At 37.8% G+C, this 26,093-nt stretch overlaps 1 protein-coding gene across 3 annotated transcripts in view; it reads left to right on the top strand.

Annotated features, from left to right (window-relative positions):
• Positions 1-1,560: 1,560 nt before the first annotated feature.
• Positions 1,561-26,093, top strand: part of RNF13 (ring finger protein 13) — a 148,764-nt gene continuing 124,231 nt past the window's right edge. Inside the window, exon 1 of one of the 3 annotated variants that reach the window (XM_032345690.1) lies at positions 1,561-1,715. The gene's annotated coding sequence lies outside the window, so the exon portion shown is untranslated. Of the gene's footprint in view, positions 1,716-2,175; positions 2,334-13,105; positions 13,228-26,093 lie in introns of those variants that run through there. The other 2 variants (XM_032345685.1, XM_032345694.1) reach the window with 2 other exon arrangements.

The following is a 26,093-nucleotide window of genomic DNA, read 5'->3' as shown; positions in this document are numbered from 1 at the left end:
CTAAAAGCTCATTTTCTTTTATTTGTTTTTATAAGGAGATAATTAGCGACTATTAGTATCATGTGCCATGTTAACCCTTCATATTCTTGAAAACTACTATTAAGATATCTATCAATCTTACTGTTTAACATACTTAAAAACAATTGGTACATTTTCCCAGTCTATTTTCTTCCAGTTTGTCTTCATTCATCACAGTGGGGAGAATAACTGCTTCTGCAGGGTGTACCACAATTCTTCATGAATCCAGTACAAATAGCACATTACCTTGTTCATAACCGAGAGGATTATACCTTTTGTCATCTGAAGAGAAGAATAAAGTCAGAATAAAATGTTCCACCTGGGTGGCTCGGTCCCTTGACCCCCGACTCTTGATTTCAGCTCATATTGGATTCCCACTCTGCGATGGAGTCCTGAATGGGGCTCTGAGCACAGCAGGGAGTCTGCTTGAGGATTCACTCTTCCTCTACCCCTCCCCCACTCATGTGGGCACTTGCTCTCTCTCTCTCAAATAAATTAATTAATCTTAAAAAATGTTCTGCACTCAAGGTACTTTTATTTGAGGAATAAACAAAGCTGTTTTCCCCCTTATTTTAAACGTGTAGAATATGGACATTATTAGTATTTGCTTTTTTTGATGTCATTCAACAAATCTGATTTAACATAAAACCCATTTGAGGTAATTTAAGGAAATCCTTATAGAGATATTGTAACTATGTTTACATTAATTACACTAGCCTTTATGTAATATTTCCAACTCTGATTTTGTTTGCTCCTTTCTCCCCCTCCCTCCTAATTCTGATTTACTATGACTTTCTTAAAGGCAGGTGTTGTATTAAGTATTAATGTTTTCACAACTGATGAAAATCTGAGAATACATAGTATATATAGTCGTAAGGTACATAAGAGAGCAAAGTAACTCTGATAGCCTTTATTGATTTTTGTGTGTGTGTTTAAGTTTTATCTGAGTACATAATATTCACGATATTCAAAATTCAGAGGATATAAAAGCATACACAATAGGGACAGTTTTCCTCCCATTTCTGCGTCCTAGCCACTCAGGTATCCCCAGAGCAATCAGGGTTACAAGTTACATCAGTGGTGTTCTACAGGTGTTTATATGTGATGATCCTCTCTAGTACCTCCGTTATTTAAAACATAAGGTCAAAGAACGTGAATGGACTTTTAAAGGCACCTCATTTTGAAGCAGAAGCAGGACCAGAATCTAGGTTTCCTGGCATTCTAATTCAGGACTTTTGCAATCTTCACACTAAGCCACATTGCCTCTTTTAAGTGGCTAGTTGGCAACTGGTTAATCAGTGCTGTTGTTCCAGTCTAGGCCATTTAAGTTTCAAAGTAGTTTGGTTTAAGACTGGAATACCTGGTACGCAGGTTAATCAGAAGGGCAGTAGGGGGCGGGTTTCTTTGGCTCGCCAAAAGGAGGCTAGGGTTTTAAAAGGCTGACCTAGGGCTTAATCACACGGTTTGACTTTTGCTGAGTCCCAGGGATGGCGCGTGTCAGGCCCAGAGTGCTGACGTCAGCACGGCTCCGAGCCGGGCGTCTGGGTACTCGCTTTCAGCCTTCGGGCTGCTGGCATCTTTAAAGCGACCCGGACTCTATTTAAGGCGTTGGTGGGTCTCGGTCCCAACCTCCGGACTTCAGCCTGCGCACCGTGTAGAGGGGATGAGGTTTCATTCTCGCCCCTACAGCCGGTCGGGTGAGTGTGGTGCAGGGAAGAGATTCGTAGGTGCCAGAGCCAGCCCCGCCCAGGGGCAGCCCGCCAGCTGGGTCTCGGGCTGTCTAGTCCCAAAGCCAGAGTGGACCAAGGCGGCCGGCCCTGTTCGCTCGGTACGGTCCCCTCCAGACCCCACGGCCTCCACTCCTGGGAGCAAATGGTAGGGGGTAGGCTTCCACAGCCAGTCCCCTCGGCCAGCCTGCTCGTTCCCCTGACAAAAAGCGGATCCTTCAGCGGCGCTGCAGAAGCCCGCCCTACCCATCTCTTCCCTTCACGGGAAGACGGATCACGCGGCCAAGAACGCGACTCCACGAACTGGGCTTTTTTCCCTGCCAGCTGGGGCAAGGAGCGAGACGCTGGGTTAGAGTGGGAAGGGGCCTTAGCAAACAGGTCTGTGGGCCAATGGCTTTTCTTTGTCTTCTGGTGCCGGCCAATGAGGCGTTTGGGGCGGGACTTCCGTCTAGCCTCGGTGTTGTCGTCCCTGCTCCGATTCCGGCTGCGGGGGTCGGTGCGGATATTCAGTCATGAAGTCGGGGTAGGGACTTCTCCCGCAGCGACGCGGTGGGCGAGCCTATTGGGATTGCCGGGTCGGGCTTCCAGGTAAGCGCCTCTCTGGACTCTCGGTAGCGGGGCAGGGGATTGTCCCTCTCAAGGCCTGGCGGGGAGAACACACCCCCTCGCCGGCCCTCTGTGGCAGCCCCGCTGCCGGGAGAGCTTTTTGCTGCTCCTCCCCAGGCTGGGTGCGGAGGAAATAAGGCTTTTTGCAAAAGATTAAAAAACAAAAAACTCTCTGTCCTCGGAGGGCCGCTTCCCGTTCTCCCCCACCCCCGCCCTTTGAGTTTGTATGTCACTAAAGTTGGATTATCTGTTTTGCTTCTCACCTTCCCATTCTGCGGTGGCAGGACGCTGGGAAGATGTTGGGAGGGCTTTTCTGGTCAAGTACCTGCCGCCAAGTCCCGGGGCAAAATCACTTGACTTAAGTTGCGGGGGACTGTGTAGCCTTTGAAAAAAGGAGGGCAGTCACCTCCTTTCTTTATAATCTTCCTTCCCCCGCTGGAAGCTCAGGTTGAAGGTGGGACCTGACTCTACTAGGGACATATTCCATTCCCTCTCCTCTCAAAGGCAGCTGCTCTGCCAGGACACTTAACGGAGTTGACCCGCACTGATGGAAGAACTCTGTCCCAGTGAAGGAGTGGGCAGACACTGAAGCCAAGCGATCCCAGAAGCACTCAGGCAACTTTAGTTGCAGCCACTGAGTGTTTTCTGCTAGTTTTGGTGAATTCCTTTATTTTTTGTCTTAACCTGGCAGTAGTACATTTCCAAAATTACTGTTCCATCCTCCTTTTCAGCACCGTGGGCAGCTGCTCAGGTCCATTTCTTTTGCCCCAAACTTGCCTGAATGTTAAATGTTCCTCAGTGATGCAGCAGGAACAGTGAAAACGAACGCATTCCTTTCAACAATGATCTGTTGTTCTCCAAGGAGAACATCTGCAGTTTTTGATACAATATAAATAAGTAAGATGGATGTGCCTCCAAAGGGTTGTGCTAGAGAAGCAGATCAATTCAAGATTTAAGGATGGGCTTTCAGGGGTTTGATCTTTAAGTTTAAGGACTGTTTTTAATTAATTGAGGAGATGAGTTCCATTGAAGGGAGACAAAATTGGACTTGTAGCAGTGAAAAAGAATTTTAAACAGAAGGTAAAAAGGTAGTGCAGTGCTGTAGTTTGGACTCCATGAGGGTTTAATGGATTTTGGAATCCATTTAGTGCATTGACATTAACATTAGAAAGAAAAAAAAAATAAGAGGACATCCTATGGAGTAAGACTAAATATTTTATGAAGGTTTTGTTTCAGTTTAAAAAAAATCTGTATATGGGGCACCTGGGTGGCTCAGTGGGTTAAGCCTCTGCCTTCAGCTCAGGTCATGATCCCAGGGTCCTGGGATAGATTCCTGGGATAGATTCATGCTCTCTGCTCAGCAGGGAGCCTGCTTTCTCCTCTCCCCCACTACGTCTGTCTTTCTGCCTACTTGTGATCTCTCTGTCAAATAAATACATAAAATCTTTAAAAAAAATAAAAAATCTGTATATGAAAAGGAAGCTGTGAATGTATACCATATTATTGTGGATTATGGCAAAACAGTGGATCCCAGATTTTGTTGGGTCCCGCCTTCAGCTCTGCCACTTAATTCTGTGACGTTACTTGTGAATAAGGGAAGAATGTTAGGAATTATTTGAAGTAAAATGTCTTTCATGTAGTTAAGCCTCAAAGTTTTTGTTTTCTTTTTTTTGTTGTTGTTTTGTTTTTGAAATGATTGGGTGGAGGCCTGAATATTTCAGTGTCAGAAATGACAACTGTTTTATTAATATATATATTTTACCTTGTCTTTATTTGAAGCCAGCTAGCATGCTTTCTCCATGTATAATAGTAAATCATGTGGACATAATTTTTGGCTTGTGAGGTTTAATACTGAAGGGTTTGGAGTAAGTTCTTACCTCTCCTTGTTTAAAGCTTATTTTTCTCAAGTATTTTGAGAGGGGCCTCAGCTGTTACTAGAATTCAACATCCTTCTTTTGATATATTTTTCAAAAGTTTGTCAGGCACTAACTTTAACAAAGTTAAGGCAGGATAAGGGCATGATTAGTTTATATTTTTTAGTTAAAGCATTTTATGTTTTCTAGTTCTTGCCATTAAGATGTATAAAATGAAGTGGCATGGTCAGAGATGCTGGTATACTTCATGTTGCTGTGACGTAAGAATGTTTGATGTTGAAATAAAAAGTGTCATTTTGGACATTTTAAAACCTGGGAGTTAATAATGTTTAGCAGAAGGCAAATGATTTGAGTCAAAAGAGTACTTTGTATCATTTGACATATTACTACCATATGGCATTGCATATGGTAGTTTCATATGACCTTAAGAAGGGAAGAAAGCTAGTAAGTATTGTTTTCTCAAAAGAGGAAACAGAACTAATAGTCAAGTGAATTTCTTTTAATAAAGAATGGTTTAATAATTGTTTAAAAACTAGTGTATTCTGCAAATACTTGCGACTATATCTAAACCACATTGTTAAACTTTACAAAGCTTTTACCTAAAAGTTGATTTGGAAACAATGAGGACATATAATTAGTATTGTCAGTTTACAGATTATAACATATAAATAACAACAACAGCAGTAATAGCTAACACTGAGTTTTTTCACTATGGGCCAAATATAATTCTAGGGGCTTTACACTATGTCGTATAATGATAAGTAGTACAGTTATCTCCTTATAGAAGAAGAAACGAAGACCTTACAAATACATAGGCGTTCACACAGATTTTTAGTGGAGTAACTGGAATTTGAACCTAGGCATCCATGGACAAAAAAGCGTGTCCATTTTGTGCCATGTTTTATTTAAAAAAAAAAAAAAAAAAAAAAAAAAAGGAATGCTGGGGCACCTGGGTTGGCTCAGTTGGTTAAGCATCTGACCCTTGGAACACCTGGGTAGCTGTCTGTTAAGCATTTGCTTTCGGCTTGGCTCATGATCTCAGGGTCCTTACCTGGCAGGGAGTCTGCTTCTCCCTCTGCCTGCTGTTCCCCCTGTTCATTCTCTTTCTCTGACAACTAACTAAATAAAATCTTTTAAAAAAGTCTTTTGATTTCAGCTCAGGTTATGATATCAAGGCTGTGAGATTGCGCTCCATGTGGAGCCTGCTTAAGATTCTTCCCCCGGGACACCTGGGTAGCTCAGTGGGTTAAAGCCTCTGCCTTCGGCTCGGGTCATGATCCCAGGGTCCTGGGATCGATCCCTGCATTGGGCTCCGAGGGGAGCCTGCTTCCTCCTCTCTCTCCCTGCCTGCCTCTCCCCCAACTTGAGGTCTCTGTCAAGTAAATAAAATCTTAAAAAAAAAATTCTTCCTTCCTCTGTTCCTCCCTTCCCCTCTCCCTTCCTAAATAAAATATAAAAGAAAAAACCCAAACAAACAATGCTATGGGCTTATTTTGGATTCTTGCTTGTTTAGATGATCTTGGCTAAGTTCCACTGGCCCTCTGTTTCCTCAGTTCCTTCTTCAAAGATACAGTATTAAGCCATTATGTTTTTGTGGGGATTAAGACAATTTGTAAAGGACTGGACAGAATATGTTCAATAACTCATACATACCTCAGCCTTTTTTCTTTTATGTTGAGGATATGCTCATTTGAAAGGTTATTAGCAGTTGGAGGAGGGTGGGAGAAGAAAGATAGTTCTTCATAAGGATGCTACCCAAGCACAGAGATTAGCAATAGGAAAGCAGAGAAGATTTGCCAAAGTTGTATGTTTAAGGAAAAGGCTGGTAAAGGTAGATTGATATAGAGTATGGAAATCTTAAATGCCATGATAAGGATTTTATATATGATTCTAAGTTGAAAAGAAGCCCTCTTTATAGATAAGAATCTGAAGCAGAAGTGGAGTGAAGGAGTTTAAGCCTGGAGGTAGGAATACCATGGAGTTTAATTATAGTAGTTGAGGCAAGAAGTGATGATGGTGGGATTGTAAGGAATGGTATAGATTTGGAAGATGTTGACATCAGCATTGGGAACTGACCCGAGTATGGGCCTAAGACAAATTTGGGGGGAGAATAGAGATGTTATTTATGAAATAAGGAGATTATGATGAAGAACAGGTTCTGGGGAAGGGAAGTTAGAAGGAGAATTTATGATAGGGATTTTAGTTTCAGTGCTGAGGAGTTTTTTGGTTGTTTGGAAATGTACAGTGGGAGCTGGGAGTTTTGTGTACTCCATAAAAAGGGAAAAGCCCATTGTGAGGAGGTGATCTAAGGCAATCCCCCTTCTGTGGTCAGTTTCATAGGAGTGATGTAACTCCTGAAGGTCCTCAGAAATGCAGATTTCTTGCTGGATAGTGATGTACCCACTGTTTTCCCTGTGAAATTTTGTGTCCTGGGATAGTCGTAGAAGGAAAAACTTTGGAAACCTAGCAATGCTCACACTTAGTGTTTGAAAAGAGAAGCAATCTTTGCCCTCATGGACCTTATCTTCTAGTGGGACAAATAAGGTCTATTTTAATAATAGAATGTAATTAGGTCTTTCTTATACTATTTATTTATAAAATCATAATTTTTTGAAAGACTTTTTTTTTTTTATTTTAGAGAGAGCCTGAGAGGGGAGAGGACTAGTGGGACAGGGACAAGCTGACTCCATGCTGAGCGCAGTGCCCCGGGGCAGGGCTTGATCTCATGATCCCAAGATCATCACCTGAGCCAAAATCAAAAGTGGGGCTTTAACCAACTGAGCTACACAGGTACCTCAAAGCATAATTTTAAATAAGAGTATTATACCAGATTGTAACTAATACTGTAGAGCACTTTGAAAGAAGGGACTGTTATTCTTACTCGTGTGTCTCCCCATTTCCCCTTTGTCTCAATGGAATGGCTTAGATCTATTTAATACACAATTACAGGTATTCATTAAATGTTTATGGTAGGGAGATGGAATTGTGTAAAGGTAGGGGCCAGATCTTAAAGGAATCAGCTAAATGTAGCAAGTATTAAGGACGCAAGTACTCACTAGAGTGACGATTGGGAAAGAGAAGTATGCTGTGAATAGCACTGCCTTGCTTGCCTAGGAGGTTGAAATGGAAATAAGATTATATTGCAGTTGTAAGCATCAACATTAATGGAATCTGGGGGTACCAAACTTGCCGACTAATTAGCTGGTTGACTATACATAACTATAACTTTCTGTTCATTTCCTCATTTATAAAATGATGTTGGAATTTTTTAGTTAAAGAAAAAATTTACTTTTAAGACTTATAAAATATTTATTGCTGTAATGTTTCATTTTACTAATGAAGATAAAATAGAGCTGATCCTGTGCTTCCACTGTATAATAATCAGACTAAATATATACTTAATGAAGTAGATATTTTAAAAAAAGGGGTCTACAAATTTAATGTTATCTAGTTATGTTACTAATATGACTGCATTATAATTTTAAGAAATAAAGCAAAATGTGGCCTAATTAGTTTCCCTTTTTGCTATTATGTAAGAAAAATAAGCCACAATATTTTAGACTCTAATAATGGTTCTTAATAGTTATTCATACTTTCATACTTGAATTTTATAACAGCCTTTGATTTCTTGCCAGGTGCTAAGTATGTAAATCAGGAAAGGTATAATCCCTAACTTCAAGGAGTTTAAAGATAATGGGAGTGATGAACAATTAGTTTTGTTACCTTGTGGTGACGTAGAGAAGGCACTTACAAAATGAGGGTCTATGAGAAGAAATTTATATGGTTAGAGAAGGACTGAGGAGCAATGAATGGCAAGGGACAAAGCTGGAGTCTGTTTATGAAAAACTTTCTCTGCTAAGCTGCAATTTAGTTTTGAATTTTATTCTGAAAGTTACTTAATCTGTTAATGAATTTTATGCAGGAAGTAACCTGGTTAGGCATTTGCATATCTACCTTTACATTCCTCTTTTTTTTTTTTTTTTAATTAACATATTTGTTTCAGGGGTACTGGTCTGTGATTCATCAGTCTTACACAATTTACAGCAATTCCCATAGCACATACCCTCAATGTGATACACAAGGAGGATACGTTATTTCAGTGATAGAGTCTTACTTGAGGAAGTTAGTCTTTTAACTCTTTTAGTCTTCAGTAAAATCTGAGGGCCAGTGCTTTTAGGGTATCTGTAACTATGTAATATTTGGATATTAGAACATTTATATGTTCATAGCCACATTAATATAAATTAGAAAAAAAGCAACTGAAATTTTGGGATACTGTTCGTATTGAAGTAAGAGAACTTCTGGTCAGCTCTAAGAATTTGATTTAGAATCATTTCTTAAAGGGCTAGAAATTTGTTAAAGTTTGACTGAATGTGACTGTAGTTACACTTTAAGGAGGGAATGGACTTCCAGGGAGAAATACCACCTTGTGATAGGTGAATATTTCTAAATCAAGTAATGAGAGAGAGTAAGTAGGACTTGAATTTTTACTTTGCTTAGATATAAAACACCTCATAGGGATGCCTGGGTATCTCAGTCAGTTAAGCATCTAGCTTCAGTTCAGGTCATGATCCCAGGGTCCTGAGATTGAGTCTGGCATCATGCTTTTTGCTCAGCAGGGATCCTTCTTCTCCTTCTGCTGCTCTTCCTGCTTGTGCTCTCTCTCTTCTTCTCTGACAAATAAATAAAATCTATAAAGAAAAAAACTCATAAAATGTTGAAAGATACTTTATTGGCCTAGTTACTGTGCTTGTAATTTACATGTTCGACTTTCAAAAAAGAACTGCTTGTAATCATCCAACACTTACTATAAATAATAATGCCTTAAAATTTTTTGAGGTGAAATTCATATAACCTGAAATTAACCATTTTAAAGTAAATAATTAAGTGGCATTTCATACATTCACAGTGTTGTGCAATTACCACTTCTGTCTATTTCCAAAACATTTTTATCACTCCAAGTTGAAGTGCTATACCCATTAAGCAGTAATTCCCCATTCCCTGCTGCCCCTACCGCCTGGTGGCCACTGATAGGCTTTCTATTTCTCTGGATTTACTGGATGACTCCTATTTGTTATAGAAATTTCATAGAAATGAAATCATACCATGTGTGACCTTTGTGTCTGGCATACTGTTTTCAAGGTTCTGCCCTGTTGCTGCATCAACCTTGTCATATGTGTATCCTTTTTACATCTAAGTCATTGTTATTGTATATATACACTATGCTTTATCTGTTCATCTGTTGTTGGACACTTGAGTTCTTTTCTGCTCCTTGGCTATTATGAATATTATTGCTGTGAACATTCATATATAAGGATTTGTATTGAGAATCGGTTTTCATTTCTTTTGGGTATATGTCAGAAGTGGAATTGTTGGGTCATCCTATGTTTAGCTTTTTTGAGGACTCACCAAACTGTTTTCCATAGTGGCTGAACTATTCTTCAAACCCACTGGCAGTGTATGAACGTTCCAATTTTTCTACATTGCTACCAACATTTGTTCTTATCCATTTAAAAATTAATGTTATTGACATCCTTGTGGGATGAAGTGATATCTCATTGTGGTTTTGATTTGCATTTCCCTAATGACTAATGAGATTGAGCATCTTTTTATGTGCTTGTTGGCCCTTTGGATATTATCTTCTCTGGAGAAATGTCTGTTTAAGTTTTTTGACCATTTTTTAATTGGGTTTGTCTTTTTATTATTGAGTTGTAAATGCTTTCCAGATCTAGATTCTTAAAAGATACACTATTTAAAGCATTTTTTCCTAGTCTATGAGTTGTCACTTATTTTTTTTTTAATTTAATTTATTTATTTGATAGACAAAGATCACAGGTGGGCAGAGAGGCAGGCAGAGGGTGGGGGGAGCAGGCTCCCTGCTGAGCAGAGAGTGCGATGCTGGGCTCATCCCAGGACTCTAGGATCATGACCTGAGCCGAAGGCAGTGTCTTAACTCACTGAGCCACCCAGGTACCCCATCATTTCACTTCTTGATAATGTCCTTTGATGCATAAAAGTTTTTAATTTTGATGAAGCCCAATTTATTTTCATTTCTCTTGCTTTTTATGCCCTAACTAAGATTCCATGGCTGAACCTGAGGTCATGAAAACTTGCTTATAGGAGTTCTGTCATTTTATCTCTTATATTTAGGTCATTGAACCATTTTGAGTTAATTTTTATATTTATTTTGAGTTTGGGGTACAACTTCATTGTTTTGAATGTGAATATCCAGTTGTCCAGTACCACTTGAAGGGACTATTATTTTCCCATTGAGTGGTCATAGCACCTTTGTCAAAATTCAAGTGGGCATAGATGTAGGAGTTTATATCTGGACCTTACTTCCTGTTTCTTCAGTCTTTATGTCTATCCTTAAGCCCATTCCACACTATTTTAGTTATTGTAGTTTTATGGTAAGATTTTAAAATCAGGAAATGTGAGTCCTTTAGCTTTGTTCTCAAAACACTTACCAAAAGTGTTATGACTATTTGGGACTTCTTGTAATACCATATGAATCTGAGTTAACTTCCATTTCTGCATAAAAGGCTATTGGAATTTTGACAGGGAATGTCTTTGATCTGTGAATTGCTTTCAGCAGTATTGCCATCTTAACAATACTTAGTCTTCCTAATACGTGGCATATTTTTCTATTTATTTAAGTTGTTGATTTTGTTCAGCAATGTTTTATAGTTTTCAGTGTATAAGTCTTTCACCTCCTTGATTAAATTTACTCCTGGCTATTTTCTTCTTTTGGGTATCTTTCTAAATGGACTGGTTTCTTAATTTCATTTTTGGATTGTTCTTTGGGGCTGTGTAGAAACACAGCTGATTTTTTTGTGTGTAATGTTCATTGCTTTTAATAGTCATTTACTTTCTTTTTTACCTATATGAACTAGATCATATAGATAAGATATATTAAAAAATTTAAAAAAAAGTAGAACATAAAAGAATTTTTATTTTTCTGATGTGAGTTTATGCTACATATGAATTGTTTGGGATCTCCTTCCAGCATAGTGTTGAATGATTTTCTAATTCTGCTAGTGAATTCCTGGTATTCTGTTACACATGGCCATTATAATAGAAGATAGAACATTTTATTTTCTTTAAGCTTTTGGAGGGGACTTAGTTGTGATGTTACAGAGAAAGCCTTAGGGATAAACCAGACTTATCACTGAATTTGGTTTAGAGATCCATGAGTAATAAAAATAAGATTGGAATGGAAGCTGATGTGAGTATATAAGTTTACTTTTCTCAGTTTACTTTTCTCAGTTTACTTTTCTCAGTTTTTCTTGAAAGTTTTCAAATATTTAGCCTTAAAATTTTATGAATAGACATATTTTCAACTTCACAAGTAATTACAATACAATAATCAGATCATCTGGAAAGGCTGGGATTTCATGACACAGACTTGTATTTATTAGCTCTACTACATAAGAGGTGTCATTGAGCAAGTTACTTAAAAATAAGAGCAAATACAAGGCGCTTGCTCTATGTTAGGCACTGTTATAAGGACTTTATGTTACTGATCTAAGTCTATTTCTTTATGGAAAGATAGTAAAATCAACCTCTATCCATTATAATATTGTGAGGATTTTAAAAAATGGCTAAAAACTTAGCCAAAAATGTAATCATTCAATAAACATTAGCTATTTGTGTTCTATAACTTTACCTAACATCAACTAAGATGAGGAAAGGATAATCAGTGCAATGAAATGCACACTGATTTAGAAGTGTAAATAGAACATTATTTCTAGAAGGCAGTTAGGCAATATGTATTAAGTCTTAAATGTTTCTTTGGTATAGTGATTCCACATCTAGGAATTTGTCCTAAGAAAATAATCAGAAATGTGTGAAGATATTTATGTTTATCATAGATTTATTTATAATTGCAGTAGTTGGATTAATCTTAATATTAAGAGTTGGGGAATGGTTAGGCAAATTCATGATTGAGCTATATAAGTGGAATAATAAACAATTAGCATATTGTGAGAAATTTTATTACAAAGGAGAAATGTTTGATATAACTTTCAGCTCAAAAAGCATATAAGTCATAATATAACATGATACAAATGATTAAAAATACGTGTGGAAAAAATACTGTCACTCATGGTTGGGTCAGAGAAGCAGAACCATTGTGAATAAAGTGAATGGTATAAAATAAGGGATTAGATTTTAAGAAATTCTGGCAACTGGTTATGAAGTATATCATAAGGTCGTTGGCTTTTGTACCTTGTATGTTGTATGAGGGTCATTGTGGATTAACTGGGTGGCAGTAAGGAGGAAGAGCTAAACGTGTGGTTGGAAGATCAAGGATATATTAAAAGGAACATGAGAACTAACTGCGACACACGAGGACAAACACTAATGTTACCTGTGAATATTAACATTATGGTAATCAATCCTTGTCTTCTCTTGTCTCCCCTCTATTCAACATAGGGCTTGAACTCACCACCCAAGATCAAGACCTGAGCTGAGATCAAGAGTCTGATACTTGGTTGACTGAGACACCCACGCTCCCCTCAATATTTTTTTTACACTTTCCAGTGAGCGTTGTTTTTAGCATTAGGAAAAAAACCCAAACATTTTATTAGATGGTAATGTGATGAATAATGTGTAAAGAATAGAGGCTAATTACAAGGGTATTAACTTAAGTCAGTGAACAATGGAACCAGGATTAGAACCTCGATTCCTATGTTACAACTCTCTTTATAAGTCTTTGCAGTTATACTTTAAGTTAAATTCAATTTGTCAGGGTTTCTGAGAGAAACCACAGTGATTTAAAAAAAAAAAGAAAGATTTCCTTACTTATTTTTAGGAAGAGAGAATGAGCTGAGAAGGAGTGGGAGGGGCAGAGGAAGAGTGAGAGAATCCCAAACAGACTGAACACTAAGCCTGACACGGGGTTCGATCTCATGACCCTGAGATCACGACCTGAGCTGAAACCAAGAGTCGGTCACTCAACCAACTATGCCACCTAGGTGCTCCCAAAGTGATTTTTATAGCTGGTAAATTTTCAATCCTCTGTACTAATATTTAGACAAGCCTCAAATAATTTATTTTGAACCTTGGAAGGCATGATTAAAATAAAGTGTTATGCCCCAATAATGGGTCCGTGATTAAAGGAGCGAGACTGATACAAAGCGAAGGTCAAGCAAAGCTTTATTTAGCGCCAAGCATCAAGAATCTAACCGAACATTCGGGGCTGCACCTCTTACAAGAGAGGGCGACACTTCTCTGTTTCACAGACTAGCTTTTAAGGGCAAAGGCCCTGCAGTCAGGCCTGGCCACGCACAGGTGGCCAATGAGATTGTAACACACACAGGAAACTCCACAGTGATGCTAGGTGACCAATTGAGTTACAGTTTACCCTAGTAGACATTTGAACCAGCCTATTACACCTTGATTGGGATTGGCACCAAAAAGTCTCCCAAAGGGCGGGGCCCATACTCCTTGGTAACCAGGGAGACAGTATGCATCCCCCTCACTGATCCATGTCTCCACCTGGCCTGACCCACCTTTGTGTCTGGACTTTGTTACCTGAAGCTGGTTTCAGGGACTTGTCTCCAAGTAAATCCCCTGGGGGAAGGGGAGCAGGGACAGTTTCTAAATAGGTCCTTACATAAAGTAATATATATTTTTTATTTTGAAGTAATCCCAAGGTTCCAGAAAAGTTGTAAGAATAATATGGAGGGTTTTTTTTAATCATTTGAGAGTAAGTTGTTGACCTGATGCTCTGTATCCACCAAAAACTTCAGTGTAAGATTCTTACATACAAGGATATTTACCTTGAAGAAATAAATCGCTGGTTTTAGGGCAGAGGCAGAAAATTATAAGATGAGACTGGAAAATCTAGTCAGAAAACAAGGAGGGGCTCAAGAATGATGGAGACCTATCAGAAAGACTTAAAAGCCAGTTTGAGCCAGGTTGGGGACAATTAGGCATCAAAATAATTACTCTAACAGTTTATAACCCATTGAACAAATAGTAACCCATGATTCCGTAATGCTGTAACTTGAAAGTTTGAGAATGGAATACTTACTGTGATAGACAGAACAGTGACCCTAAAGATGTCCACATCCTAATACCTAGAACCTGTGAATATATTCTCTTATGTGATAAAAGGAACTTGCAGATATGGTTAAGGATTTTGGGGTAGGAAGATTATCCTGGATTATCCAGGTATGGTATTTAGAAGGAAGCAGAAGAGGAGTTTAGGATAATGTGATGTGAAAGGTATCCTCTGCCATTGCTGGCTTTCTAGGTGGAGAAAGGGGACCATAAGTCAGAAAATGTGGGCAGCCTCTAGAAGCTGATAAACTTAACAATCAATTGTATAATTGAAAACACTTCTATTTTAAAACATACATGGATAATAGTCTAGAATAAAACATGAAATTTGTGTGGCTTTTAAAAATAGGTAATTCAGGGCGCCTGGGTGGCTCAGTGGGTTAAGCTGCTGCCTTCGGCTCAGGTCATGATCCCACAGTCCTGGGATCGAGCCCCGCATCGGGCTCTCTGCTCAGCAGGGAGCCTGCTTCCTCCTCTCCCTCTCTCTGCCTGCCTCTCTGCCTACTTGTGATCTCTCTCTGTCAAATAAATAAAAAATCTTTAAAAAAAAAAATAGGTAATTCAGAGAGACTGTAGTTGTTCTTTCAGATTCTGTGCCTTAATAACATGTTAATGGTCATATATTTATTTTCCTTTTTCTCCTGTTAAGTGAGAGAAACACTGCCTTATTTAAATACTGTCTTGAACAGAAAGTTAACCATGTTAGTTACCAATTTATTTTCTTTCTGCTTCAAACTCCCCCATCAATACCTGCTCCACAATAAAGGACTGGACTCTGAGTGGTTCTCATTTACAAAGAGCAGGATGTTAAGCTTTATCAGACTCTGGAGGGGACAGAGTGCTAGAGGGAACTTAACTAGAGAAAGGGACTTTTTTCCTTCCTTGTTCCTGTTACCTGTGTTTTCCTTTTCTTGCTCTTGTTGCATGGTCCATCAGCAGTGCACATGGTTGAGGACGTCTGGTGATTGATTGCCTTAGCCATGTGCCCAAAATACAGAGGCTCTCCGTGATCTTGCAGCCTCAGTTTAGTCCTGGTAACTACTTTGCCATGGCCCTTCTGAAGTGGATGTCCTGCATCTCAGGCCTCATGCCTTCAGTTCCTTGACTACCTCTGTACATGCGACCACCATTCTTGGCTTGTCTTTACCTCAGGGAATTGTTTCTTGAAGTTCTCTTGACATGGATACTGTGCATTCCAGGCTTTGTGCCTACGGCAGCGTCCTAAGTACCTCTGCACACCTGCCTACCAGCCTCAGCTTGCCTGCACTCCAAAGCCTTGTTCCTACTTGCCTGGCAACATTGGACCAACTCTGGTGAAATTCTCTCTCGTGTGCTGCAACCATACCTTCTCCAATGAGAAACCCTGGCCTTGGAGAGGGGGCCAAGGGAAAAAAAGAAGGGGAGAAAAAGGGGAGGGGGAAAAAAGGGAAAAATATTTTCCATCATAGTTAATAATTACATTCATTTTAAAAAATTAAAAAACTATTGACTTGTAATTGACATAAACTGTACATACTTAAAATGTAGAATCTTTCTCTCCTTCTCCTTGCCACCCCTTGTCAACATCTTTATAGTTACTCCGTCAACGTTTACTAATTACTTCTGTCAAACGTTTAATTTACTTTATAGTTTGTCTCGTAATTGAACCCCTGCTGATAGAAAATTGATCCCTGGAGGGTTCCAGGAGCTAGACCTAAAAATCTGAAGTTTTGGTATTGGTTTGGTCATGTTTTTGGTTGTGAGCACAGTGCTGAGCTCCTTGGCAGTGGAAGTGGGGTGCTAGTAATCCATGGCATCGGAGTTAAGCTGTTACTCTGGTTCATAGTGATTTATTGTTAACTCATATACATTCCTTGGTGCCCAAATGGCTGCTACTTTTGAACTTCATGGCAATAATATCTGAAAGGACTATAGCGTGGGAAGGAACATTTTGAACGCTTTACAGAGAGGAAACGACAGAGAATTTAACTCTCGGCTTAAGATATGTCCTTGCTTCACACCTTTTTGATTGTACATTTCACTTCACAAGAAATCATTTCATTTTTTAAAATATTTTATTTTTTTATTTGACAGAGAGATCACAAGTAGGCAGAGAGGCAGGCAGAGAGAGAGGAAGAGAAGCAGGCCCCCTGCCGAGCAGAGAGCCCGATGTGGGGCTGGATCCCAGGACCCTGGGACCCATGACCTGAGCTAAAGGCAGAGGCTTTAACCCACTGAGCCACCCAGGTGCCCCGAAATCATTTCATTTTTAAATCATGAATAGACTTGTGAAGTGTAAGACCTTATTGCTTTCTTGTTAACTTTTTTTAGTATAAAAGTAATGCACACTTAGAAAACTTGAACAAGTGGAATGGATTTTCGTTAAGATTTCTATGTATTTTCTTTTAGGCTTTTGTTTGGTATAAATTATATAAATAGACTTTTAGAAAAGTCTTGATTATTTTAGTTTTAAAACATGCAGATTTATAAATATAAAGAAAATAAAAACCATATAGAGTTCCACCACTCAGAGCTTATATGCATTAACGAATTGTTTTATAATATTTACTCATTTTTTTAAAATGTACACATAAAATACTTTTAGGGTTAAGGTTTTAATTTTTTTTTTTAAACCATGATTAGGGGGTGGCCACATTCAGAGGCTCTGTAGAACACAATACTGAGGGGTCATGTGTGCATTCATTTTATGAATATTAAACACATAATACATGCCGTGTACTGTTTAGATACTTGTGATACATTTGTAAATTAAAATTCCTGTTTTGGAGGAATTTACAGTGTTACAGCAAAGATGGATATTAAACCATAAACATAACATTTAAGGAAACTGTAGTATGATAGAAAGTAACAAATATTACTGAGAAGTAAAAAAAACAAACAAACCATAGAGGGGACTAAGAAGTAAGGCATGGTGAGTACAGAGGCAGGTTGCAGGCGTTTGCTGAGGAAGAATGTGGTATACAGAAAAGAAGGGCAGGAATAGAGCTCTGGGGTGGTATTTTATTTTCATTTTGTTTCTTTTAAATTGGTCTCACATCCAGCATGGAGCCCAAAGTGGGGCTTGAACTTGTGGCTCTGAGATCAAGACCTGAGCTGATACCAAGAGTTGGACACTCAACCGACTGAGCCATCCAGGTGCCCCAGGGAGATATTTTAAAGAAACAGTTATCAGGAGGAATGGTTTAACTTGATCTGGTGTCCCATGCTTCTCCACAATTAACATAGTAGGCCAGATTTCATGCTTACTGGGTCATTGGGCATGCTCAGCGTTTTGTTCAGAAATTCTACATAAATTAGGGAGGGTAAGGGGGTGAGATAATGGGTATGGAAATTGGTTCATTTATTCAGTCAGTCTCTAGTACATATAGATATTGAGTCCCTAAAATAGGGAAACTGGAATGATAGCACAAATTGATACTTTCCTATACATTTTAATTTGTTTTTCGTTTTACTTGGTAAGGTTTTTCCTGAGGTTTTTGATGAGAAAACAGTCCTGTCAGATACTCAGCAGAGTACCTGGCTTAAAATTAAGTTCTCTACTGATCTGTTTGTAGTGATGGTGTGACTTTTGTGTGAAGCATCCTAAAAAAACATTTTGGTTCAGAAGATTGATACTTTGAAGTATATACTGAGCATGATATTTTTGATGACCTAGAAAACAACTTCTGCTGTGTTTTCTTAAATGGTTCCTAAGACTCTGATATCCATGAAAGCAATTTCATTGTCTATTGTCTTTTTCTTGTTTGCTGGGTGGCTTATGGCTGGGTTGGCAACCTATGACAATGGTGACAACGGTGGTATTTGAGAGAATTATGAAGTGTATTTTTGTTCGTATTCCTATTTCTCTTTTTTTTCTACCTCTAATTCGCTCTCTCTACTCCATATCTCTTTGACTTGAAGTTTATGAATAATGACTTGGTATGCTACTTGCCAATATATGAGAACAGTGTTTTCCAAATTTGGCTTGATATAAGGATTCAATGGGGGATGTTGTTTAAAATTGTTATCGCAGGGCCCAGTGATAAGTGCTATTCTGGATTAAAGCATATTTTCCAAACTTCCTTGATGATAAGCAGCTGGAGTACATGTTAATAATATGAGTAATCTACATTACCAGATACCATCTTCTGTCCACTGAAGGAGAAGCTGTAACTGTGATTGAATATGAGTCTGGATATTAACAGTTGCTTATTTGTTCAGAGGTTAAGCCTCTGCCTTTGGCTAGGGTTATGGTCTCAGGGTCCTGGGATCCAGCCCCAAATTGGGCTCTCTGCTTGGCAGGGAGCCTGCTTCCCTCTCTCTCTCTGCCTGCCTCTCTGCCTACTTGTGATCTCTGTCAAATAAGTAAATAAAATCTTTAAAAAAAAATGGCTAGAATTATAGAAACAGTACATTAGACGTTTATGTGTGGTTTTAAGGAATAATGATAATGCAATTCCCATCTCACACTGCCCAGGTTGATTACAGGAATATTGGTGGCATACTAGAAGCACCCTTTCCCTGATCACACTCCTCTTTCTTACCCTTGAGGTACGCATTGTCTTATTTTTATGATAACTTCCTCATTTTTCTTTGTTTTTACTTCTTAAATGTGAATCTCTGCATAATCTCATCTCCATTGTCTTTTAAAGAACTTCATATGATTGGAATTATGTTAGCATTCCTTGTGGCTTCTTTGGTTCTGGGTTATTGTTGTGAAATTCATCTGTGTTATATAGCTGTTGTTCATTTTCACTGGTGTAGAGAATTATATGTACATACCACAATTTATTCTATTTTTAATGCCTAATGCTCAATAATGTTTCATATAAAAAAGGAGAACTCATTGTTTATTTCTGCATAAGACTAAGGGTATATGTTGTGGAAGGACAGGACATCAATTCTGTTACTTAACAGTAGAAATATCCTTGATTCTATTATAGTTGATATTTTGAGGTAGAGAGTAAAGTATTGTTTCTCTGGGGAAAAAAGCCAATGTGACTACATACTAAACATATGAGGCCCTGAGGTTGGAAAGAATTGATGTTTTGCTATTTACTAACCTTTTGAAATTAAGAATTTGTTCATTTTGTGTCATTTGTTGGAAAAATCAAATTGTAAAGCATTGTCCCGGAACCTGAAAAAATTTTGCTTTGGTTGATGGTAATGGTTAAAAATCTTAGATGAGGCTTGCTTTGAGTTTGGATGGCTTCACATTAGAGATATTAGATGAGCAACCTATGGTTTTCTTTGCAAAGAACTATAAGGCATCTATTTTTGCTTAAAAACTTATTAAGCCTTGTTGTTTTTTCTTTCATAACACTTTTGTTCATGACAGCCTCTCAACCAGACAGCCTCTCAACCATTTTTAAAAAGCCATCCTTTATGGAAATTTAATTTATATTAGTAGTTCCCAGTTGTTAAAACTCTTGGAAGTCATGATGCTTTTAAGGGAACACTTTGAAGTTATTGATGTTCTCAATTCATACAACAAGCGATTATAGTATTTTAGAGGAAACATTATAGTACCATATATATACAATATATGTACATGACCATTAACACATTTGTTAAAAAAAATCTATTTTATGAAATGTGATTTGGCTATTACATATTTTACACTAGAGTAGTTAACTAGCTGTTCACTTATTTTTTTTGTTAGCACTTGCTAAATAGTGCATGTTCTTTTTGATGCGTTTTATAATATAAAATACATTTATGAAGAAAAAGCATATTGAAATTACTATCCATTAAATATTTGGCAAATTAGGAAAGGTTACCATTATTTTAGCAACAGAGTATTTTGGTCCATTTTTGGAGTGTGGTCATGCTCAGGAAAGTAACTTGAAAACATTAGAGTATGAGCTTATTCAGAGGTTTTCCTATGGAGATGATTAGCTGTTTGATTATATTATTTGGCATTGAACTAGTTGAATGTGAGTCATCTTCAGAATAAAAAGTTGTTTGGGAAGGGAATTTCTTGTAAGTTATTGCCCTTAGCCACTTATTAAATGCATTTCCATTTGTAAAATGAACGTTTAATTTTGTAATTTTGTGTAGATGAGTTGTATAGTATTGTCACAGATTTAAATGTGAGGTTAAGATTTACTGTGATGCTTGGGGACATTTTTAATTTTTAAATTTTAAATTTTGCAAATACCAGACGAGTATTAGAGGAGTAACTGGCATCTTTGCTCTGTTCGGCCATACAGATGATGATGATGATGATCATCATCATATAGAATATAATAATAACAGATAATAATAACAACAACAACAACAGATAATAACAACAAGAACACGTGCCAGCCAGGGTGCTCAGGTTTTGTAAAACAAGGCTAAGAGAAAAGTAACAATCAAGGGTTGATTCTCTGAAAACATCAACAAAATTAATAAACCTTTAGCTAGATTTAAGGAATAAAGGAAGGCTCAACTAAAATCACACATGAAAGCTGAAACATTATTACCAATTTTACAGAAATGAAAAGGATTATCAAAGAATACTATGAACAACTGTAAAGCAGTAAAATTAGATAACCTAGTTGACATGGAACACACTGCATATCAAGACTGAGTCATAAATAGAAAATCTGAATATATTATACGACTAGTAAGGAGATCAAATCAATATTAATAACCTCCCAAGCAAGAAAAGCTCAGGACCAGATGGCTTCACTGGTGAAGTCTATCAAATATTTAAAAAAAAATATATACCAATCCTTCTTAAACTCTTCCAGAAAGTTGAAGAGGAGATACTCCCTAGCTCATTATATAAGACCAGCATTATTCTGAATCCAAAGCCAGACAAAGGTACTGCAAGAAAACTACAGACCAGTATTTCTTATGAATATTGATGCAAAAATCCTTGATTCTAGCAAACCAAATTAAATAGCGCCATGACAAGTCATGTGCTTGTTGACATGACATGTCAAGCAGTAGGCATAATTAGATATGATCAGAGATTGTGGTGATGGCTCTACCTCTAAGGAATTTGCTTGGTAGTTCCCAAGAATTTCCAGCATATTCTCTACTATATACTTCCTTTGAAGAAATTCAGCCTTATTCTGATTATAAGAATACTTATAATGAATATGGAGTCATGTTCTATTTTTGATAATTATCGAGAAAGAGAGAGAAGAAAGAGAGCGGGGAAAGCTAGGGAAAGGGCGAGAGAGGGTGGGATGGGAGAAAAGAGGTAGGTATTTGTAACTAGCAAGATTTTGTTACCAAAAAACCCAAGTTCAGCTGCTTGTTGCTTGAAAAACCAATACTTAAGAGACAAGTTTTGATTGGAAAGGAGTATGATTGTGATGAACACTGGGTGTTGTATGTTAAGTGATGAATCACTTCTGTACCTAAAACTTACATTGCACTGTATGTTAACTAGCTGGAATTTAAGTTTTTTGAAATATTTATTTCAGAGAGAAAGAGCGAGCGAGTGAGTGAGCTTATGAAAGCTGGGGTGGGGAGGGTGGGAGAGGGATAAGCAGACTGACTTGGTGTTGAGCATGGAGGCCTGATGTGGGCCTCTATCTTAGGACCTTAAGGTCATGATTTGAGCTGAAATCAGGAGTGTCTACTTAAGTGTCTACTTAACCAACAGAGCCACTCAGGCACTCCACTAGCTGGAATTTAAATTAAAAGCTTGGAAAAAGGGGTGCCTGGGTGGCTCTTTGGTTAAGAGTCTGCCTTCGGCTCCAGTCGTGAACCCAGGGTCCTGGGATCCAGCCCCGCGTCTGGCTCCCCACTGAGCGGGGAGTCTGCTTCTCCCTTTCCCTCTATCCTTCTCTACCATTCACGCTCTCTTACTCTCTCTCAAATAACTAAATAAAATCTTAAAAAAAAAAAAAAAAAAAAGGTTGAGGATGGGGAGAAAAAGAATGAGCTTTGTTCAGGACACCCACCACTTGGGGAGTGTGTCCACAGCCTTGGGAAGGCTGACTCTTGTCCAAAAACCAACTCTGAGGTTTCTGCCTGGCCCAAAGATTTTTAAAGGAACTTTAGGGCAATTAATCAGTAAAAGGGGAGTACAGTGGACTATAACACTTCTTGATTGTGTGCAGCTACAGACATTGTGGTACCTGGAGGTTATATACTGGTGCCTGGGTGGGGGGTGGCGTAGTGGGGGCAGGTTCTATAAAAGGGTTTAGTTCCCTATGCATGATCTATAGATATACCAAGAAAGGTTTAATCACCCAGGCTAAAGGTGCTTCCTAAAACTTAGACTACTTGGTTGGCCAGAGGGGCCAAGGTGGTGGTTTCAATTTTATTAGAAGGCTTTTCTGTATGCTCTTTCTAAACATGGTTCTAAAGAAATGTCCTCATTAAAATTGTGTTCTATTTGGGGGTAATAAATTCACAACAAACAATACTTTATTGAATTCTGTTATAGAGGCTGTAGTAGTTAATTCAAAAACCAGAGGCTGATGAGAATTTTAATGGGAAAGAAAGGTATAATACCCACTCTGCGTGAACAGTGAGAGGTTCTGGTTGACCTTAACACTTCCAGTAAATGATTGGGCATAACCTGACACCAGGTCCCACTAGCTTTGTAGAAGAATATGGACTGGGGATGTAGCATATCAACATATATCTTCACTGAGAACCTTACATTCATCCAGGTGCAGCTTTTATACTCAACTAAGTATACAGGATGGTGACAGACAAGCATATGTGGGTATATATCAAAGCAGCACAGGAAAGTCTCCTGGAGGAAAGGAACCATTTTTTTTGGTAATAGTCCATGAATAGCTTCCAGCTTTCTTTGAGGGTCACACTTATTTCAAGAATGTTTCAGGAAATGTTTTTGTTTTGGTGACAAACTTTTATAATTAACTTATAGTTTTTCCACTTGTCATACTTTTCATAAATTAGGAAGTCCTTTTTATAATAAATGTTGCTTAATAATACAATTTGAGAGTTTATATCTTAACCCAGTAATTTAAGTGCTACGAGAAAGCATTGAAGAATTTAAGCTTATTAACCTTTCTCTCTGGAAGACTTCTTGGAGATTTGTGTGATTTTGTTTGTGTGTGTGTGATTTTTTTTTTTTTTTTTGAGAATATGTGTTAATAACCATGGATTTTTTTTTACAGAAATGGTGCATATTTACAAGTAAAATTTTGCACAAGATAGCATAGAAGTCTTAGTTTTCTCCTAAGTTTTCCTTGAAGATAGTGGGGTGTATTTTAAATTTCTGGATAACATCAATGAAGATAGCTGGTGATAGCAGGGTGCATTCTTAGAAGTTGTGAGTTGATCAGATCAAGGATACCTGTTGGACTACTCAGGAATAAAATTGTTTAGGTTGGACAGACTCTGAAGATTTTAGATTTTTTGCTACTTCTTGGTCTGCCTGCCTTCCCCCCACATTGATGTCAAAATTCTTTTCTTTCTTGACTTCTGTGAAATTAATCTTTCTCTGGGCCCTTAAATTTAGATATTCTTCACTTTTCTTTAACCCTCTTCTCTTTTTAATTTTTGATTAAAAGATCCATTAAGATCACTTTAGTTATCTATCACCCATTTGCTGATGATTCCTAAATCTCTTTATGGTTTGGTTAGAACTCCTGACTTCTGTTTATCACTATCTGTTTACATGTTCACCAGAGTATTTCACAAACATTAAGTGAAAAAAATTCCCAAATTGTACTCACCTCCACTAACTGTAGTTCTCCTTTACTATTTCCTCTTTTGTCTTTTGGCAGCACCACCCAAATTGTCTTCTTCCTATATTCTACAGCTGTTAAGTCCTTATACGTACTTTTTTATTTATTCCAGAGTTGTCTTTTTAAATCCTAAATAATCTGCTTTCACAGATGAAGTAATTATTTTGTCTCAAAATCATACTGTTAGTATGTGTTAGTACTAATAACATAAACCTGGGTCTGTCAAATACTGGATCTCCTATTTCTTGCCACAGTTATAATACTGCTACTCACTTCTGTGAACTTAAAAAACTAGGGGTGTGTCTATAAGGTTTAATTACAAGAGTATTGCAGAGTTTATAATGGTAAAAAAGAATTTCCAACAATAGAAATTCCATTAAATCAATTATAGCACATTCACATGGAATGACATGTTGTCATTATATAACTGTGTTTTAAACCAGTAGTTTTCATTTTGTATAAACAGTCATATGTGGAAATCCAATGTATGAAATACATTAAAAAAAATGTTTGTTTAGAAGGCATGGAAGCTCCAGAGGGCCTCCTGGACTGCTCTCTGCAGTCGTTCTCCAGGAGATGTTATGGTACAGGGTTTGAAATTTTTAATTTTTTCAAGTATATTTTAATGAAGGAAGAAAATATTCACAATAAATGAACTGAAAAGAATACATTTAACAAAACAAGGGGCGCTGGGTCGCTCAGTGGGGTAAGCCTCTGCCTTCGGCTCAGGTCATGATCCCAGCTCCTGGGATCTAGCCCTGCATCAGGCTCTCTGTTCAGCAGGGAGCCTACTTTTCCTGCTCTCTCTGCCTGCCTCTCTGCCTACTTGTGATCTCTGACAAATAAACAAAAATAAACTTAAAAAAATATATATTTAACAGTACAACATGTACATTTCATGTATCCCCAATTTTGCCAAATATATATTTTAATGTACATGTAACTAAAAGAATGAAAGTTTTATACATCAAAATATAGACACTAGTTATTCCTTAATTTGGTGATAGAGTGATTTAATTTTTTTGTACATTTTCTATGATGAACAAGAACTAGTTTTGTAAATAGACTATAAAAACTCCAGAATGTGTTTTTTTTAAAAGGCAATAAAAGCAAAAATAAGTATAACCAATCTCACTGCATATTTTTAAATATACACCTATGCAAACCCTCTCTCCCAGCCCTCTCCTCCCTTTCATATCCAGAGTAAAAGAAGAAAACAATCTAGTGACTGTTGTGCTATGAGCATTGGTTTGATGCCCTTGAGTACCTCTTTAAGCATAGGGTCATTACCTTTTGAACATCAACCTTGATTATTGATGTTATTGTTCATTGGCATTTAGAGTGTGGCTTTTGGAAGCTGCTGGGTTTGAAACCCAGCTGTACCATTATTCCTTGTTTGACCTTGAGTAAGTTACCTACCAATGCCCAAGTTTTCCCCATCTATAAAAAGGGAGATGTTAGGTTTAGATGAGTTTAACTTGATAATGTGCTTAGAGAGATGCCTGACACTTAGTCATCAGTAATAGTTGTTGTAGTACCTTTAGAGTTATTTTTCCTCTAAACTCTTTTTCCCTCTCCTTATTCCCAAAGTTGACTGGGAATTCCAGAACTTTACAAAGAAAATCATAGTTCTTACGCAGATTAACTTTCTCAAACAGGTTGGTAGTCAACATTCTGCACATTTATTCTTTCTAACAAGGTTTAGTAGTAACCATACCTTATTTTATGGGGATTTGCATATTTTTTATGGTATGATTTCTGGCCAGAAATTATCTAGGGTTGTTGTGTTGGGGGTCTCTAAGACTACTGCAAATTTAGTGATTTACTAGAAGCACTTACAGGACTTAGCATCTGGTTGTACTCATAACGATTTATTACAGTGAAAGAATACAAAGCAAAATCAGCAAAGGGATAAAGTCCAGAGGAGACTGGATGTAAGCTTTTAAGAGTCCTCTCTCAATGGAGTCATATAGGATATGCTAAATTCCTCAGTACTGAGTTATGACAACATATGTGAAATGTCTACCAGGGAAGCTCAGTGCCCAGAGTTTCTACTGGGGACTGTTCTGTAGGCACCCTCTGCCTAGCATGTTCAAAATTTCAGATTCCCATAAGGAAAATGTGTTTGCTACATAACCACTGCAGAGTTCAGACAT

Source organism: Mustela erminea, chromosome 1 (assembly GCF_009829155.1).
Source record: "Mustela erminea isolate mMusErm1 chromosome 1, mMusErm1.Pri, whole genome shotgun sequence".
Lineage (NCBI taxonomy): Eukaryota > Metazoa > Chordata > Mammalia > Carnivora > Mustelidae > Mustela > Mustela erminea.
The sequence above is the reverse complement of the archived record's forward strand: the minus strand, read 5'-3'. Positions and strand labels throughout refer to the sequence as shown.